The sequence below is a fragment of the Hetaerina americana genome, unplaced genomic scaffold, assembly GCF_022747635.1.
Source record: "Hetaerina americana unplaced genomic scaffold, ioHetAmer1.1.p SCAF_9, whole genome shotgun sequence".
Lineage (NCBI taxonomy): Eukaryota > Metazoa > Arthropoda > Insecta > Odonata > Calopterygidae > Hetaerina > Hetaerina americana.
The window spans coordinates 35,583,087-35,601,791 of NW_027287538.1; positions in this window are offsets into that span (position 1 = coordinate 35,583,087).

The window sequence follows — 18,705 nt, forward strand, 5'->3', positions numbered from 1 at the left end:
TATCTCGTTACGTCCGGACCGGATCATATCCAGTGAATATTATTCGCGCGGAAGAAGAGAGGGATTTGCGAATGATTTTTGTCATTTGTATCTGTCTCTGACGCTGCGGATATCTTTCAGGGCGCTCATGCTCCTCCCACACCGTCGATAAAAATAGCATCCCACCCGCTATCGCGCGCCTGTATTCCTCGGGAACGAGCTCCAGCCCCTACTCAACCAGCCTTTGATTGATGAGACCGCACAGCGCGGGCGTGTCAAAACGCGAATATGAACCACCGATGACCCGATAGGCACACAGTTCCCGCGCTAAGCGGTGTTTAATGGCAATCATTTATCCTCCGTGGGCGAACGGCACCGACTAAGTGACAAGGTGCAAGTCCTGACCGTTCGGTAAATCATACGCGTGGCCGTGGCGGAAGGAAGAAGAGACCCCTTTTTTATTGCGTAAAATTGCATATTGAATGAAAAATTTGTTGTACTACATATTATTCTATGGAGGGAAGGATCTCTACGTGGGTACTATGAGATGTCAACCTAAGGCCATGAGAATTCATTGATAATACGCAAGGCATGCTGGCTTATTTATCTCTACATATACCGGCATTTTTTTCTGTTTAATATTGTGAATTTATGTATGGCTCATGTATTGGTGGATTATTCGTGTTAATTTTATGATATTCCACAAATATTTCGGTGCATTTAACATTTCTCAGAAACGAGGCATCAGTTCACAGTCCATATATAACCTATGAAATACCATGACCACGGGTTATCAATCCATGGATTGCCTTGCATCAACCAGAGGAAGTAGAAGCTATCTAGAAATTCCCTCATTCCCCAACAGTTTCTTTTCCTGAGGTATGAAGTGCCGACTGATGATATAAAGATAACTGCATTATGCAGTATTAGCTGAGCTGACACACATGAAAGATTAACGTTCATTCTTATAAAATGTGCTGCCCAAATTCTTTCTACTCCCGTTGATCTTTGTGTTTAACGGGAAACGTTTTTGTTTCTCCACTTGGGATAAAAAGCTGTAAATACGTTCGTATCAGTGTGTACGTATATACATACATACACACATACATAAACATATACATACGTGTGTATATATATATATATATATATATATAATGTATAAAATTTACCACCAGTGGACACAGACAAAAACACAGAAACACACACAAAAGAGACTCACTAAGTTTCGAATTTTCAGTGGTCACAGCCACCTTCATCAAGGACGAGAGGGACAGAACTGCAGGGAATACCAGGGCTGGAACGATGGATGGAAGGGGAAGGTGGGAAGAGAATTCGGAAGGGAAGGGTTCGGAGGGGAAGCGTTAGAAGGGTGGGGAAACTGTAGAAGGTGATGGGGGTGGAGGGGGGATGAAAATATGTTTTGAGCAGGGCAATTAATGCCTAATATTGATTGCGGGCCAATTCTAGGGCTAGAAATATTTCCTTGACCGGGACTCAAACAGCGGATCCTTCGACTTGTCGGCCGATGCTCTATCCACTTGAGCTATCCAGACAACATAACTTAAATATGAATCATAAAACATAAAATAATATTGGGTATATATATATTCATATATTACATATGTGTGTATATATATGTATATATATATATATATATATATATATATATATATACATACATATACATATACATATACATATTCATACATATATACATACTAATATATATAAAACGAATGAATATTAATTATATATTGTATGAATGTCGAAATTAACATTTAGAAATTGTAATACATTTTAACTTATATGAAAGTATTCAAAAAGAGCATTAGTTTATTTGACACTGTGTGACTAGAGTTTGCTTTTAGAATAGGATTTAGCGTCTTGACCATTGTCAAATCTGACTTAGAGATCACATCAAATGAAATTAACAAAGCAAATTAGGGCCCGTTTCATTTGGCCTGTATTCTTACAAGTAAGTGACGTATATAATAAAGTGGGCCAATTGCTATAATCATAGAAACAGACATACGCTATTTTAATTAATGCCATTCATGTACTTGCTGGTAGACGTATCGCTTACATGGTACTGAGAATGAGGTCCGGAGTTCCTATGTTATGTTTTCAGCACATTTTTCTTTTCTATTTTCTTTAGAAATCACTCTTTGAAGTGTCCACCATTGTTTCATTTTGGCTTTGATATAACGTACTAGGGTTTTCCTTTGCCAGCGAAAATGAATCTTGGGACACTATTTCCTTTACTCCACTGTAAATGTGGCGCCATTTTCAAATGATTTGTAGACAACACCTCAAAATATTAATTTTTAAAATTATAGTTCTCAGATGATACAAATACACTTTTTTCAATTTAATTTTTTCTGCCTAGTACTAAGTACTTCCTGTATTAATAACCATGAAATATCTGCGTCTAATGTTTATTTTGCATTTTTGAGTCAGTCTCGTATGACAAAACAACTATTTTTTTTTTAACCTTTTCTTGCCTGAGAACACAAAAGAAAACCATTTCTTCGGGAATGACTCGTAGCGTTCATACGGTATACTCCAAAACTTTCAGCCAATGTTGCTTCAAAACCATGCTCAATTTCAGCAATTTTGGTTTTTAATTGTGGAAAAGATTTATAACTTTGCAAGTAACAGTTGCCTAAAATTAGTATTCTTTAGTATGTGTCCGCGAGTTGATTCTTTTTGGCTGAATTTTATATTTTTTATTCATTAAGTCTTTGGTTGGCCAAAGATTAAGGTAGATTATGACCGTGGAGTGTGAAGGTTCCGTAAACCGCTAGGACCATCGTCCCTTGGGCAAGTTCTAAGCTTTCCTTTACGGAAACTGCCCTTTAGTTCCGACAGAGTTTCAAGTCTTTCAGAGAGTTCATTTGACTACAATCTAAATAACCGCAATCATTTCGCAGCACAATGCTACTGCATGTGGACAACCTTCATCCCTTATCTCCTCTCCGAGGAGAAAATTGCCACTCGCCCTTTGAAACGCCTGAGGCTCCTCTCGACCTTCGACCTTTGGCCACCTCTTGTTGAGATGGTAGCAGTGCTGAACAATGCGTGAAAGGCTAAACATCAGGGACGGACCAAGTGTTACTTTAGGTGATGACTTAATGGTGTGAGCCGAGTAATCTTGTTTTCAAAAGACCCGACCTTATCGGATGGTTGAGCGTTACATATCGTATTCCACGGAGGGTAATTAAACTTTAGATGTCACTTTAGAGAATTAATATGCTTTAGTAAGACACTCTTCCGACAACGTGGCACATCAGAGAGTGGACCCTGAATGAACTTGAAAGATCTCATCAAGGGATTTATCGAAGGGTTTTGATACGACTAAGATAACCACTGCATTGTTTTATTCTCATAAACATCGGCTGCGATTCATCTGCCAGGCTAGGTTTCAGATGGATATGAGTGTCACTAGTATGCCCAAATCTATCGTACTTACAAGAACTAATGACCTCTAACATGCCTGAGCCACCCGCCATCATTTTCTTCGTATTATTACCTCCACTCCACTTACTACATGCTTAAGCATTGATTATAAATTTAATCATAGGTAAATTGCCATACAAAGGCTCTACCACGATCAATGTAATTTGGCTATGGTAGAAGCATTATTGCTCTATGTGCGTATTTCAAAAGCTTCGCAGTTACTTATATTCTGGAAGCTTTTAGGCGTACTTATTTTTAGGTTGCGCTTCCATAGAAATGGTTCCCAGTCTCAAGCTGTGAAAATATAATTTTTCACCGTAGCGTTTCGGATCAGATGTACTACCTTGATCAAAAATATCCCGGAATTTATTCAGAAAATTAAAAATACAAGTTTATTCATCTAAATCTATATTGTCCCCTTCAAAGTAATCCCCATCGACTGCAACACACTTATGCCAGCGCTTGATCCAATCCTCGAAACATTTTTTATATTCGGTTTTCGGTATGTCCATCAGTGCTTCCTGCGATTTTTCCATTACTTCCTCTCGGCTGCTAAAACGCGTTCCCCGTTATGGTTTTTAACTCGATTGAACAGAAAGAAGTCACAGGGAGCCAAATCAGGTGAATTCGGTGGCTGTTGGATGGTATTTGTTGCATTTTTCGTCAAAAAATTACGAATAATGATAGCACTGTGCGACGGTGCGTTATCATGGTGCAAAATCCACGAGTTTTCTGCCCACATTTCTGGTCTCTTTCGGCGAATTGCTTCACGCAAACGTCTCATAACGCCCAAATAATACTCTTTGTTTACTTTCTGGCCTTCTGGCAAAAATTCATGATGCACTACACCGTTGTAATCCATGAAAACCGTCAGCATTGCCTTCTTTTTTGACTGAAAACGACGTGGTTTTTTTGGTCTCGGCTCATTTGGTGAACGCCATTCACTTGCCTGATGTCTGGATTGCGTGTCGTACTCATAAACCCACGTCTCGTCTCCAGTAATGATCCTTTTGATGAATGTGGGATCGGATTCAGCCTCGCAAATCATGTCTTTTGCGACGTCAACACGGTCTCTTTTTTGCATGAAATTGAGGTCTTTTGGCATGCTACACGACGGAAACCCAAATCATTAACCACAATGTCTTGGGCGGATCCATAGGCAATGTTCAAGTCCTCCGCTATTTCTCTGATGGTTAATTTGCGGTTATTGACCAACATTTCTTTTACTTTATCAATTTTTTCACCGACTTTCGATGTCGATGGTCTGCCACTGCGTTCATCATCTTCGATTGACTCACGACCACTTCTGAACCGCTCGTGCCACTGGTAAACGACCGTTTTTTTTAGAGAATCGTTGCCGAAACACTTTTCCAACATTTCCAACGTCCGTGCGCCACTAAATCCGTTTTTTACGCAAAATTTAATACAAGTTCGTTGTTGCAAATTTAAATCCATTTCTGCAATTGTAAAAAATCGCCAACACACACAGAGATAGATGTACTCTTGGCTACGTAACTTTTGCAAATGTCAAGTTATGACACTAAGATTTAAAGGGAATATCAACAACAGATGTACCAATTTAACAAAAAAAACAGAACTCAAATCGGAACGATGGGAGCGCCACACGGTGGTTATTCCGGGAACTTTTTGATCAAGGTAGTATATTATCATTTGCTCATGGAAAAAATGGTCCCATAGATTGAAAAAATACCTTATGAATATAATTAATAGTTTAAAATTAATTTGGATAAATTAAAATTTAATATGTATTTTTAATGATAATGTTTAATGCATATTAAAAAGTGGATTGATTTTCATAATATGAAATTCAGTTGATGGATTTTAAGCTAAAAATATTCACAGGAAAGTCTATATTGTCAATGAAAATGACTCATCAATGCATACATTTATAATGAAGTGGAATAAATGCATTTAAATGCATATATTTTAAAAGAGATGCAGCAATAGCTTGCGGGTAGTGGTCGAAAAAAAGGAAAAGGTAAATTCAAGGATGCCTTCAACTAAGTTGAATGTAACAAGATATTCAATGTTCTAGAACCGATTGGAATGGACTACAACGAATGAAGAAAAATCCATCCTTTCTACAAGAATCAAATAAGAGCCATGTAAATTTAAAACTGTAGGATATTAGAAGCCAAAAGAAACAAAGGAGTTAGACATGGATGCAATCTTTCGCCAGCGGCATTCGACGTATATCTAGGAGATGCAATAAAAAAAGCGGAATAAAAGAATTCGGTATCACGAGGCTAATGGCAAAGAAATTAATATGCTCCTGTTCGCAGATGACATAGCAGTAGTTGAAGAAAAATGAGTGGACCAGTAAGCAATCATGAATTCTGTTGACCAAGTACTATGGCCATCAAAAAAATCCTACGAATAGAATAGAGAAGCTAAAATCAGATATTTCCATTTGCTGGAATGGCTCCTTGTAAAAATTATGGAATATTTTGGATTGGAATTACTAGTGACAGAACAGTATAAATTAAATATGCCTCCAAATTTGGTAATATTAATAGTCTTGAAGAAATTAGAATGATTTAACATATATCGATACATATGGTTTGCATAAAAAGTATCGGGAAAAGTTTCGGGAAATAGGTTTTGTTCAGATATTGCTACAATGCCTCAAAATTCTTCAAAGTAGATTCCTTGTGCGTCTACACACTTTTGCCAGTGATTTTACACGAATCGAAGGCTCCCTGGTAGGCAAATTCTGGGAGGTCCTTTAAGGTACGTGTGCAAGCTGTTTTGGCGGGACTTAGAGTCGCAAGGTGGTGTCCTTTGATGGAGAATTTCACTTTTGGGAATAGGAAATAGTATGCTGTTGTCAAGTCGGGACTGTAAGGGAATTGAGAAGTCGTCGCGATGCCGTTGCAAGAAGAAGCAAGCAGTCTTCGCAAGCAGACCCTCGACTCTGCTCTCGGTCGTCCGTAAAGACCTTCGGGACGTGTTTAGCGCCCATGTTTCTAGTCGCGAAATTTTCAATGATAATTGTTAGTACTATTATATTATAAATGCTCTGCTATAAATATCTCCGATCATGGGCACACTTAACCGATGGTCTGAATTCAGCACTTCACGCACACGTCAGGAGAAATCATTACCTATAATATTTATGAAGTCTTGGTACACAATACCTTGCAAGACGGTGCAAAATCCTAGTAAATCTAGATGACTTTGTCTGAACATTTTCATATTTCTTTAATAACTTTTTCTCCCATGGATCTCAAATACTACCAGCGTATTCCAAATAATGTCTAAAGAAAGTGCCAAAATAATACCTTTCTATTACCATACCATGATTATGGCACTGCTACTACTGTTGAGAAAGATAATAACATCGCTTCATAGTATCGCAAACTCGCCAACAATCACCTGCTCCAAGTTTTTTCAGGATATCGATTTTGATGAAGCCGATCTGTGTTTACAGGGTTTTTTCCATAGTGCCGCCTTCCTTGCGTCGGGGGAGTTACGTGAGCTTTTACTTTAACGTAACGTGTACGTTAGCAGAGGTTTGATGGTAAGGTGTAAACTAGGGAGGTTAAAAGGTGAATTGGGCGGAAGAGACCAAAGGCAAGGTAGAGGAGAGCAAAAACTTAAAGCAATGCACGAGTATGAATGTTACAGAGGTGAAAAAAATTCACTTGAATTACATAGTAAATAAAGGGAAAATTATTAAAAAGTATTAGATTTCGTATAAAAAGGCTAAAAATAACGATTAATAATCAAAAGATGCAGCACTCGGAATGGCAGGAGAAGAAAGACGACTATTCAGAGAAACTCGCAGACGGATAGGATATTACTCGATTTAGGATAAGGGATTCGGAGAGTGATACATGGATGTAGGAGATGCTAAGGAACAATGGGATACTGAAGACGAAAGAGATGAAAGGTAGGAATTGAATAGATATTTTAGATGGAGCTAATTGAAGCGGGAATCATGCAGAACGAAAGAATGAGTTATTTTAATATTCAGTGTTAAGTTTAGGAATTTCTTGAGTTGTGTTACTTATGGTCTACAAGTACGTTGTGTATAGGCCCACCAATTATCAACCCTAAACCGGTAGACTATAGTTAACAAAAAAATAAAAACAATGCTTTTTAATATTGCACGCTTGAAAAATTATTTTTTTGATAGGATATGTTAGGCTATGCATGAAGGTAAATAAGATTACAAATGCAGTTCCATCGTAATATTTGTTGCGCTGGTTTAGATACACTGCGTGCAGAAAATTTTTTTCATTAAATGACTAATATTTATTTAGGAAATTGTAACGATTTTGCAGTTTTCCAGGTAGTAACATGCATTAAGGTTTTTTGTGGATAAAGTTTAAAATTATATTTTATTTCATGTGCATTTTATCTATGCTTAAAATTTTGCGTGAACCTTTTACGTCCTTTTTAAATGCATTTGAATTGGCTGGGAAGAACTCGAAGGACTTTGGAGGTACACCGTTCCAGTCAATTATCATTTTTTAGAGAAATAAACATATTTTGGTATTTACTGCTTGTGCCCAGCATTTCATCTTTTACTATTTATGATCATTTGTCGTATGAAGTTAGGATTTCCGGTGTCCATCCTTAATTCCACCCAAACATTTTTCCCTCAATCATATAGAACATTTCTCTGAGCCTGCTTTTTTCTCCTTATTTTTAAATAGTTCCGAGGACCTTAATGTATTTATCTTGACAAATACTACTGTATGGCACATTCCGCTACAGTCACTCAAGGAAATTCTTATTTCCCTACCTTACATATAATTTACGTATATACGCTAATTACCACGAAATATTGATTCCAGATATACCTATTGATGAGAAAGCGTACCTTTTGCCGACCTATTTTGTAGTTCAGTAGGACGTTTAAAAAATTCCCTAGGGCATTTTCGTTTTCAACGAAAAATACCGCTATTCTTTTTAATCGGATAGATTAGTTCCGGATGAACAGTTTTATATGAGTAGATGTTTGTTATCGAAGTATCTTACGCAGAAAGCAGTGAATATCCTACTTCAGCTACTGAATATAATTTAGATTTTGAGGGAAACCACCTTTTTTAGTCTCTAAGGATTGGGAATTACCATATCTCTGAATTTATTTTCAGAATTACTGCCAGATTTATCCCCACCAATTTCCTTTGCATATTCCCACCACTCATTCGTTTGAGGCTGCTTCCAAAAAGGATCCATCCGGAAAAGGATTTAAGATAAATCATTTCCCCGTGCTCTCATAAAATACCTAGATTTGTGTCGTAAGAATATGAATCAATATCCAATACATTTTATAATTTTGGGAGTAGATTAGTTTTTCATTAAAAATTCGAGTTTTGCGATGCATATTTTTAAAATGCTAAATCCTTGGGAGTTTTAGAAATAAAAATGTATAGGATACAATACGTATTTTACCCTACAAAATCGTTCATCAGGTAACTCGTAATTGAAGAAATGAGTAAGGGTAATGTTATACACACAAATGAATGCAACGAAATCGCGCAAATTAAGGGTTCATGATCATTAATTTTTATTTCAACTAAGCAAAGATATAGTAATTTATGTTAAATATATCAGTTAATCATTAACTTATATTCATAAGTTAAGAGTTAAGTACCTATACAACTACATCAAATGTTAAATAGCTTATATAAACTTTAACGAAGAGCGGGCAGCTAGTTTATCCCTGGCTAAGGCCGAATTTTGAAACAGTTTAAATAATAAGGGTTATATTGAAGAACATGCAGTGGGCAGCTTTTAATTGTTAAAACAATTTAGGCGAAATGAGGCCAACAAAAAATATATAGTATTGAGTTCAGAATCACAGAAAAGATCAAATTCTTGGGAATTATTCTTACTTCAACCATTTCATGAGGTTACAAACATCAGAAGGATATGGGGGCCATCCTTAAAAAAAGCTACGTTTCATTAGACGGGTGGTCGGAAAATGCAATGAAGTAGCAAGTCTCTCTCTCATTAGGCTGCATTTGAATTACACGGAAAGTATTTAACATCCAGTGCAGGAACTTAAGTTAATAATTGGAGAGGGCTCAGAGTAAACCCGCTAGATTTGTTAAAAATTGCCACGAGAAAAGAGAAAGCGCCATGGATGTGTTGGAGGAATTAGCTGGAAGGCCCTTGATTCCCAAAGAGGGCTGGCTAAGACTTAGACTCGTAGAAAGGTTCATAATACCTGAGTTTCCTAGGGACGCAGAGGTAATTATAATACATACAACTGTTGCCTAATGGTGGATTTGACCATGGAGGTGATATAAGAAAGATACCTGTAGAACCGTCGCAAACAGATTCAAGCATGCTTTCTTCCCTCGCACGATACGCAGCCATAACAAAGTCGAATCCAACCTCGCCAATTTATATTAACTTAGAAATATATTTGATTAAATAGTCAATTGTATCGAGATGTATATTGAAGTTCGCGCATATGTGTACGGCTGTATATTATTTTGGGCCAAAGTATGGCCTAATATTCGTGCATATATACGGCTGGTGTTCTAACATCCCCTCTTGCGACATGCCCATACGGTGGTTTGTGGGGCGTTGTGCAGATTAAATGCACCTAGATGAAGCATGAACGTATCTCCAGCACTCATTTACTGTCTTTTTACTATTGCATGGATATTTCTAATTCATAACTAAATGAGTTATTTACCGCATTCGTCTTTGTATTAATTTTAGTTTTGTAATCCGTGGTGTTAAAATTGTATCAAATAAAAATTGCTAGGATATGATTGCAACGAAAAATGCTTTGATGGGGATTGCGGAAATTAAAGATTTTACGGCACGGTTAGAAATTTAGGTACATTACATAGCTGAGTCAAGTGAATTTGTCAATTATTTCACAAATTTTCTCGCAATAGTTTACAGAGCAATTTTTTCCGTTGCCAAGAACTAAGTGACTACTGCGCACAGCATACTACATATTTTGGTCATTTTTAGTGTTTTACTTCATTATCTATTTTTAATACTCTACCAATTATATTTTACGGTAGGCAAAATGAATAATGCTTTCTAGAAATTTATTTTTTGTTTTTATTTATCGTCTCTCTCTTATCATTTAGTTTTAATACACCCTTCTGCAAATGTATTTGCTAATTATTCAAAATTGGCGTCTTTTAAATAACTAGTACATGATACCTACGATATTCATATTCAATATTATTAGAATAAAACGTGTGTGGCGCGTCAAAGAAAAGGGCCTGCAAATCAAAGAGGATTATAGTCAGCAGTGTTGGAAATTCTATGCGTATGAAGCAATATCAACTCAAACAGGAATCACATTATGTTATACCAAAATCGGTGAGTAATCGATATCTAAGACTAGGAATCCATCAATTTATATTTTAAAACGATGTCAGCCTATATTTCATAAGTGACCTTGGGCTTAATTATGGTGCCCATGTTATTAGGATCATTAATGAATTTCGGTATTCAATTACGTGTAATTATTGTAGTGATTGTTGACTTCAGAACTCGACTTACTGTGTCAAGGTCACATATGTCCCCTTTTTTTGTCTTGCGGGCTTGCCTTTTCTACTAGTCCTGCGCACATTTCTCCTCAAGCCTTCTCCGAACTACTTTACCACCTCCAGAAATGTAAGTACCCTTCCACTCGTTACCCGAGGAGTACGAGCAGTCAAATATTCTGCCGATGCAGGAGAAAAGGCGGAGCCGGAGGGAGAGGAGGGAGACTAAGGAGAGGGGCCTGGGATCGGAGTCGAGAACACTTAGAGAGAGTAAGAAGTGGTGTCTGTTGCGCGAAAAGAAAAAGGAAGAGCTAGAGGTGATTTTAATTATTCCATTTCCTTTATCCCTACCAAATTCCTCACCAAACTTTCGGCCTGGTATAAATTTAATTAATAATTAGTATTAAGTGTATGGACAAATTTTAGATCTATTCGAGATTGAAAGGAATGAGATAGTTTACAAAGATAACACCAACCGATCCTCACATGAATAAACCAGGATTAGTTAGGTAATTACACATTTTAAATACAGATTGAATTTTTTTGCTTGAGTATTTATAACTTTTACACATGTAAGTGAAAGAACCGACTCAGTAGGGAGCATTAACATGAATACGAATGCAAATAAATATTTTACTAACTTAAATATATTTTCAGTATCTCGGCGTACGATAGTTCTCGTTAAACTCAACTTGAATTCGCATGTTGTAAGCGCAGAAGTACTTTTAAGGAAATAAAAAATATGCTAAATTGATCAATAGAGGGAAATACAGGATTAGGGGGAAAGATTATGCTGGGGAAGACGCTTGTGAGCTTTTCAACTGTAGGAGTTAAGTCGGTGAGATGAAATTCAAAATAGAAAGATGGGGGCAGTTTTCAGAACGTTACCTTCGACATCTAGAATAGAATTCAAAATTTTGTAAATCAAGCTCGTTGGATTAAATGCGGGAATGGAAGTACTTAATATTCGGAGAACATGATATCAGAACATTCATGAAGGAGTTAATTGATTCTAGGAGGTATAAGCTCTTTTTCTATAACAATGCGTTTTTCCACTTTATTGAGAAGACGAAAAATGGATTCTACCAGGATCTAATGCCTAGCGCTTTTATATTCCACAAGGTTGCGCTATCCTCATTAAATATGCCAATTGTATGAAATTAGTATATCAAAAATTATTTTGAAGGCTTATATTCATCTTAGGTCAATTTTTACTGGATTAACTTCCGTTTTCTTGAAGTTTCGCAGCTTAGTATTCATTCTTTCCCCATATATCGTGGAACAATCCAAATGCAAGAGTTATTTAAAAAAAGCAAGTGACAACAACTGAAAATTTTAAAGACGTTATATTTACAAATTTATCCATGGAAACTTGAAATTAGAACGGTTATACTTTGTGTAATAGGCGTTGATGTACAATTGTAAAACGTTTTCTCGTAATTTTTCAGAATTTTGGCATAATATGGAGTATTTGACTATCGTGTGTCATGGAAGCAATGAGAAAGCTTATTGATCATTTAATCTACCGGCTTAGGTTTTTGATGGACTCAAAAACCAAGTACATTTTTTTCTGCTAACAAACCACACCCAAAAATCCTAATCTAAAAAAGCCCCTTTTCATCTCCGTATACTTTCTTCCTCCCTTCATTCCATCCAACATCCCTATCCCATTCCTTCCCCTCTCTCGCTTGCCTAACATTCTCCCCTCTATTACAGTTTTCAAAATCTCATTGCCAATCAACATAATTTTTATTCATTTTTCCTGCCTCCTTATGGCTTCTCTCAACAATCCCCTGTCCTCGTCCACGATAACTAGCACTTCCTTATTTCCAAAGACACTGAGATGCCGCAAGAATAACTTTTAACGGAGTCATCCATTAATTTGCATTGCAATGCAAAATTTCAGAGGATAAAAATCATTTGCCTTGACCGGGATTCGAAACTGGATCCCGCAAGCACTCGACCGGACATTGAGGGATCCGGTTTCGAATCCCGGTCAAGGCGAATGATTTCTACACTCTGCAATTATTGCATTGACTTCTTATTTGTTTTCCTTTCAGATCACTTCACCTTCTCCATCCTTCTTTACACCCACATTTTAAAAGCCTCAGATAAACGCCTATCATCCTGCTTCAATGACCATATTTCCGTGCCGTACATAACTACGCTCCATATCAACGTTTTGGCGAGTCTTTTCTTAACATCCTTACTCAACGTCCCTGTCATCATCTACCCACTCCTTGTGAAATCCTCTTTGCCGAGTGAAATTCTTCTCCTTACGTCTCTACTTTGACCGTGTTGGTCCAAAACAATTCCGAGATACGTAAACTGTTCTACATGCTCTAGTTTTTGCCCTTCTATTTTAATATTAGGCTTAGCCTTTTGCTTAATGGAAAATCGAATAACCTTGGTTTTATTAATATTGACTCTCATCCCATATCTACCGCACTGATTTTCCATTTCATTCAGCAATGCTTGCCATCCCTTGGCTGACCGACAAACTAAAGCTTGGTCATCGGCAAACCTAATTTTACGAATTCCACAACTACTTTCATTCCTACCTCCAGTTCTTCCCATGCTTCTTCAATCATTTCCTATACACATATACGTTGAACAGCACCGGTGATAATGGACAACCCTGCCTTGCACCTCTTCTCAACACAGTCCATCTGGACTTTCCGTACCCCACTCCCTCCTGAGTTGTCTGAGAAATATAGGTTGCGAATTAGCCTCCTATCCCTAGAATCCATTCCTATTTCATGCAGTATATTCACTATCCATTTCTAGAGTATTTTTTGCAATCAACTATATGAAATACCTTTTCAAAATCTACGAAACAGGCAAATACCTCCTGGTTACATTTTATTTTCCTCTCGATTAGCTTACTACAATGGCTTCGCGCGTGCCTCTCTCCTTCTTGAACTCAAACTGATCATCCCCTAAGTAATAATTTGCCCTGCTGTCCACCCTTCGGTTGGTGATCATGAGAATCACTTTCGCTTCGTGGGGAATCAAACTTATTGTTCTGCAGTCCTCTCATGATTTACCGTTATTTATTGCCTTAACTCTTCTGGAGTAAGAACTAACACTGATCTCGTAAAATCTTCCGACCAGTTGCTTTCCCCACAGATGATTTGAATTAGTGCATATAACTCTTCCTCCCATATTTTCCTAAAATTTTGTGTAGTTTTTCTGGAATATTGTCTACTCACAGAACTTTATTTGATTTAATCTCCCTTCATGAACTTTCAATCTCATTGTCGAGTATGCCTGGACCTAAAATATCTTCACCTACGCCAACTTCTCCATCTGTCAAACATTGCTGGTATAAGTTGCTTACCACACAGTTCTCCTATACATTTCTTCCATCTATTATGGATCTTTTCTGATTCAAATTTCTGTTTCATTATCTTACCTGACTAATCTCTAACTGTTAAACACAGATCTTCCCTTCATACTTCCCGTTAGTGTTTCAATCGTCTTGTACAAACGCACCAATTTCACCCTTCCTCTACAAACTTTCCACATCCTCGCACTACATCTTCCACCATGCTTTTATGCATGGTGGAAGATGCAGTGCTTTTCCATTCTGCTTTTTTCGTTACCTGTATCAAATTATTATTTAACTCTTTGTACTTCCTTTTGCCTAACCCTGTGTTTACATACTTCCATTTCCGTCTCTCATCTATCTTTCCATTCATCTCATCCGTGATCCATTTCGTTGTCCTATTCCCATTTACGGTTCTCATAGTTTCTTTTGAGGCTTTCGCTATCCTTTTCTTGATGTATTCCCATTTTCCCTCCATAGCACTCAGCTCCTTTCCATTTTCCATGATTTTCTCTACAGCCAGCTGATATTCCTCCCTAGTCAATCCATTTAATACCTGTATACTCCATTACATAACCCGCCGCCTCTGCCTTATTTTTTTACACGATTGCTACACTTCATAACCACCAAATTGTGGTCAGAGTCCTCATCCGCTCCCGTTAAGCTATACGAATTGATCACACTGGTCGTTAATCTGTTCCTAACCACAGTATAATTTAAGGGATACCTTTCTGAGTCAGCTGTCATTTTCCATGCATGCCTGCGCCTTTTGTGGTGTTCAAACCAAGTGTTGGTAATGGCTAACCCGTCTCCCACAATACTCAATTGCTTTCTCCCCGCGGTCATTCCTTGCGCCTAAACCATATTCTCCCACCTCATCACCATCTCTTCCGTCTCCTACCATCACATTCAAATCCCCCATCACTATCAAATGTTTCCCTGCAGGAAAACACGCGATTATGTCCTCTAATTGATCGCATATCCTATTGGCCTCTTCCTCCGTATGGTTGCTTGGTGGCATGTATACCTGAATAATAACCAAGTTCGTCGGTTCTGCTTTTATCTCTACCAGTAGTAATCTATCCTTTACCTGCTCTATGTTGACCACGCTTCTCCCAACCTCTTCATTTAATACTATGGCAACCCCTCGTTGGCTCTCGTCCCCGCCGCTGTATATTATTCTATACTTATCACTCCAGTAACCCCCGCTATCTTTCCATCTCACCTCGCATAGACCTAAAATATCTATATTTCCCCTTTCCATCTCTCGCTTAACATTCTCCAATTTCCCTGTCTTCATCATTGCCCTAACATTCCACGTTCCTATTCTAACTAATGTGGTCATCTTCTCCTGTGTCTTCGGTCCTGCTGCTGTTGGTTTTCCCTTGCAAGGGTTTCGTGGGATGAAGACCGCGGAAGCCTTGCCTCCTCCGCTGCCGGGCACGGCACACGGCCGATTGGGCCGAGCCCCGTGGTTGTCAGGAATCAAAATATCTCTATTGTCCATCATATATTTCTTGGGAATGATAATTGAGGTGGTTTCCCGTTGCCTTCCTCAATAGTGTTTTTAACGTGACACCATCACTTACTGGCCGCCCCTCTGGGGTCAGACGCCATTACAGCCGCATCACTGAGGAACAGACGCTGCGTGGCCTACTTTCGTCTGGCTCCCAACCTTCGGTCTATCTGGCATGGGTGACCCTACCAGGAGCAATAATTATTACTCCCGCCAGCACAGCTCTAGGGGTCATCGGAACGCACAAGCCCTTCCACCACGTCAAGGTTGTAGTCCGAGGAGGGACATGTATACATATATACACATATATACACATATATACATATATATACATATATATACATGTATGTATAAAAGGTAGGCCTGTAGTTCCTTTAACTTTGTCACAATTTTATTTATCACAAATTCTAGAAAAACACTATTATCAAACCACTTTGATTATAGACGAGGATGTTCAGAGAATTCAATCAGGATTTGAAGTGATTCTTCCTACCAGCAGCTAAATACACAACCGACTGGAAAAAACACGCCGTTAAAATTACAAAAAAAACGTTTTTCACTTGAGCTGCGAAGCCCCTTTATCTATCTCTGAGCGTTGGAAGGATGGCGTCACTGGCCATATGATTCAATGGTCCCCTATGCTAACTACCATTTCCTCGTTCCCTTATGCACATAAAAGTAATGCGCCTTTTTCGCACTGCATAATCTATCAACAACTCAAATTTCGCATTTTCCATGTATACCTGCGTCTTTTGTGGTGTCTGAACCAAGTGTTGGTGATAACTAACCCCTGTCTCCTGCAGAACTCAACTGCTTTCTCCCCGCGGTCATTCCTCGTGCCTAAACCGTAGTCCCCCACCTCATCACCATCTCTTCCTTCGCCTACTGTCGCATTCCAATCCCCCATCACTATCAAATGTTTCCCTGCAGGAACACACGCGATCATGTCCTCTAACTGATCGTATATCCTATCGACCTCTTCTTCCTTATGGTTGCTCGGTGGCATGTATACCTGAATAATAACCAAGTTCGTCGGTTCTGCTTTTATCTCTACTGGTAATATTCTATCCATTACCTGCTCTATGTTGACTACGCTTCTTCCTACTTCTTCATATAATACTATGGCAGCCCCTCGTTTGCTCTGGTCCCCGCCGCTGTATATTATTCTATAATTGTCACTCCATTAATTCCCGCTATCTTTCCATATCACCTTGCATAAACCTAAAATATCTATATTTCCCCTTTCCATCTCTAGCTCAATATAATACAAAAACGTCTTGACATTCCACGTTCTTATTTTAACTTATTCTATCTTCTTCTACGTCTTATTTGCTGCTGCCACTAGTTTTTCTTTGCATACCTTTGGCGAGATGATGACTTAGTTTAGAATGGTGTATATAATGTGCTGAACGATACATAATATTAGCTGTTCTTTTATTTTAAATATAGCCTAGTATTCTTAATTTATCTGCATTTCCATAACCAAATCGCAGAAGAGGCTATATGTTGAAACAAACGGTATTATTTATTGCATTAGGAACATTAATGTTTGCTAAATAATCCAGTAACTTTGATAATTGATTGAAAAATGTTGCTTTAATTACAACCAATAAATATATTTTTGTCATAGAATTGAATTCTATAATATGCTAAAACTAAAAAAAACACTCAGATTTGCTTCGAAACAGAGTTATCAAGGCACTTACTACAGTTAAAGTGACAAGGGACAGCCAGAGGGCAAGAAGTTTCCTACGCGTATTCAAAGCATTTGAATAATGTTATACAAGTAACTCTGCCTGTATTTTCTAAAAAAAGTTATTTTCAAATCATTACGCTAATTTGTTTTGTCATTCTATGAATAAATTCAAGAGGGAAATAAAAGACTTTGTGGTGGTCTATCATTTTGTTTGAAGACAGTTCTCTAGCAATTAGATTAATTGATGTTATATTTTTGCAAATATTGCCGCCAACCTTATTTTATCATCAATAAAGTAATTTTTTTAATAAAACGAAACTACAGCGCTCGATGGTGACTCTCAGAAGGGAGTTACAGGTTCTGGGAAATATTATGTTTAAATAATGTTATGTTGGAGAAATAGGAGTATTGTTGTAATTAAAAGCAGTGGTATTAAATAATTATATGCATAGTTTGAAAAATATCCATTTATTTGAATAAGTACGTATATGAAGTTATTCAGCTGATCTATTTTTCCACATCGAAGCCATAGCGAAGCGAATTTTATATGAATTCCAATCTGAAGTTGGAATATCGGCAGTATGTAGAAGAATATTTGGGAAACATCCCTTCGGTAAGTTGGATTATCTCATTTGCGAGTTGAATTGGATGTTTCCGTTTTAACTTTCGCACTGTAGGTTTATTTCGTCAATGAGTTTTCTTTAACCTCCTTCCATTACTTAATGTGACTGTAATCATTAATAAATGCATATGAGAACATCACAAATGGTCAGCCAGTGATCATTAGAGATTAACAGTCGTCCTCTTCAAAGCAACACAGTCGGTAATAATTCCTTTATTAAGGGCGTTCTTAGCAGCCATTTTCCTGTAGGAGAGCCCGCCGCAATAGCAGTCTTCAACTAAATGTACCTTTCCGTCCCTCATTTGCAGAGAAATCGTGAACCAGCTTAACTTTTAATCGGAAAAAATATATTGGCCTTTTTAATTTTCATCTTTCTATGCAATTCAATAAAAAGGAATTAAAAAGAATACATATTTATAGAAACATTTTTACTCGATATATTTTACGCAGTAATTTACTGCGAAGCCACAGAGTTGCGTTCCCAAATCTCCAGTCGCGCTAACTGTATCCTATTTCGCGGATGACTCTCAGATTTAAATTTGCTGGCAAAGTTTTCCATCCCTCGGTAATAAACAATACTATGCCTTGAGCATAACCTGGTAACCACGGTAGTCA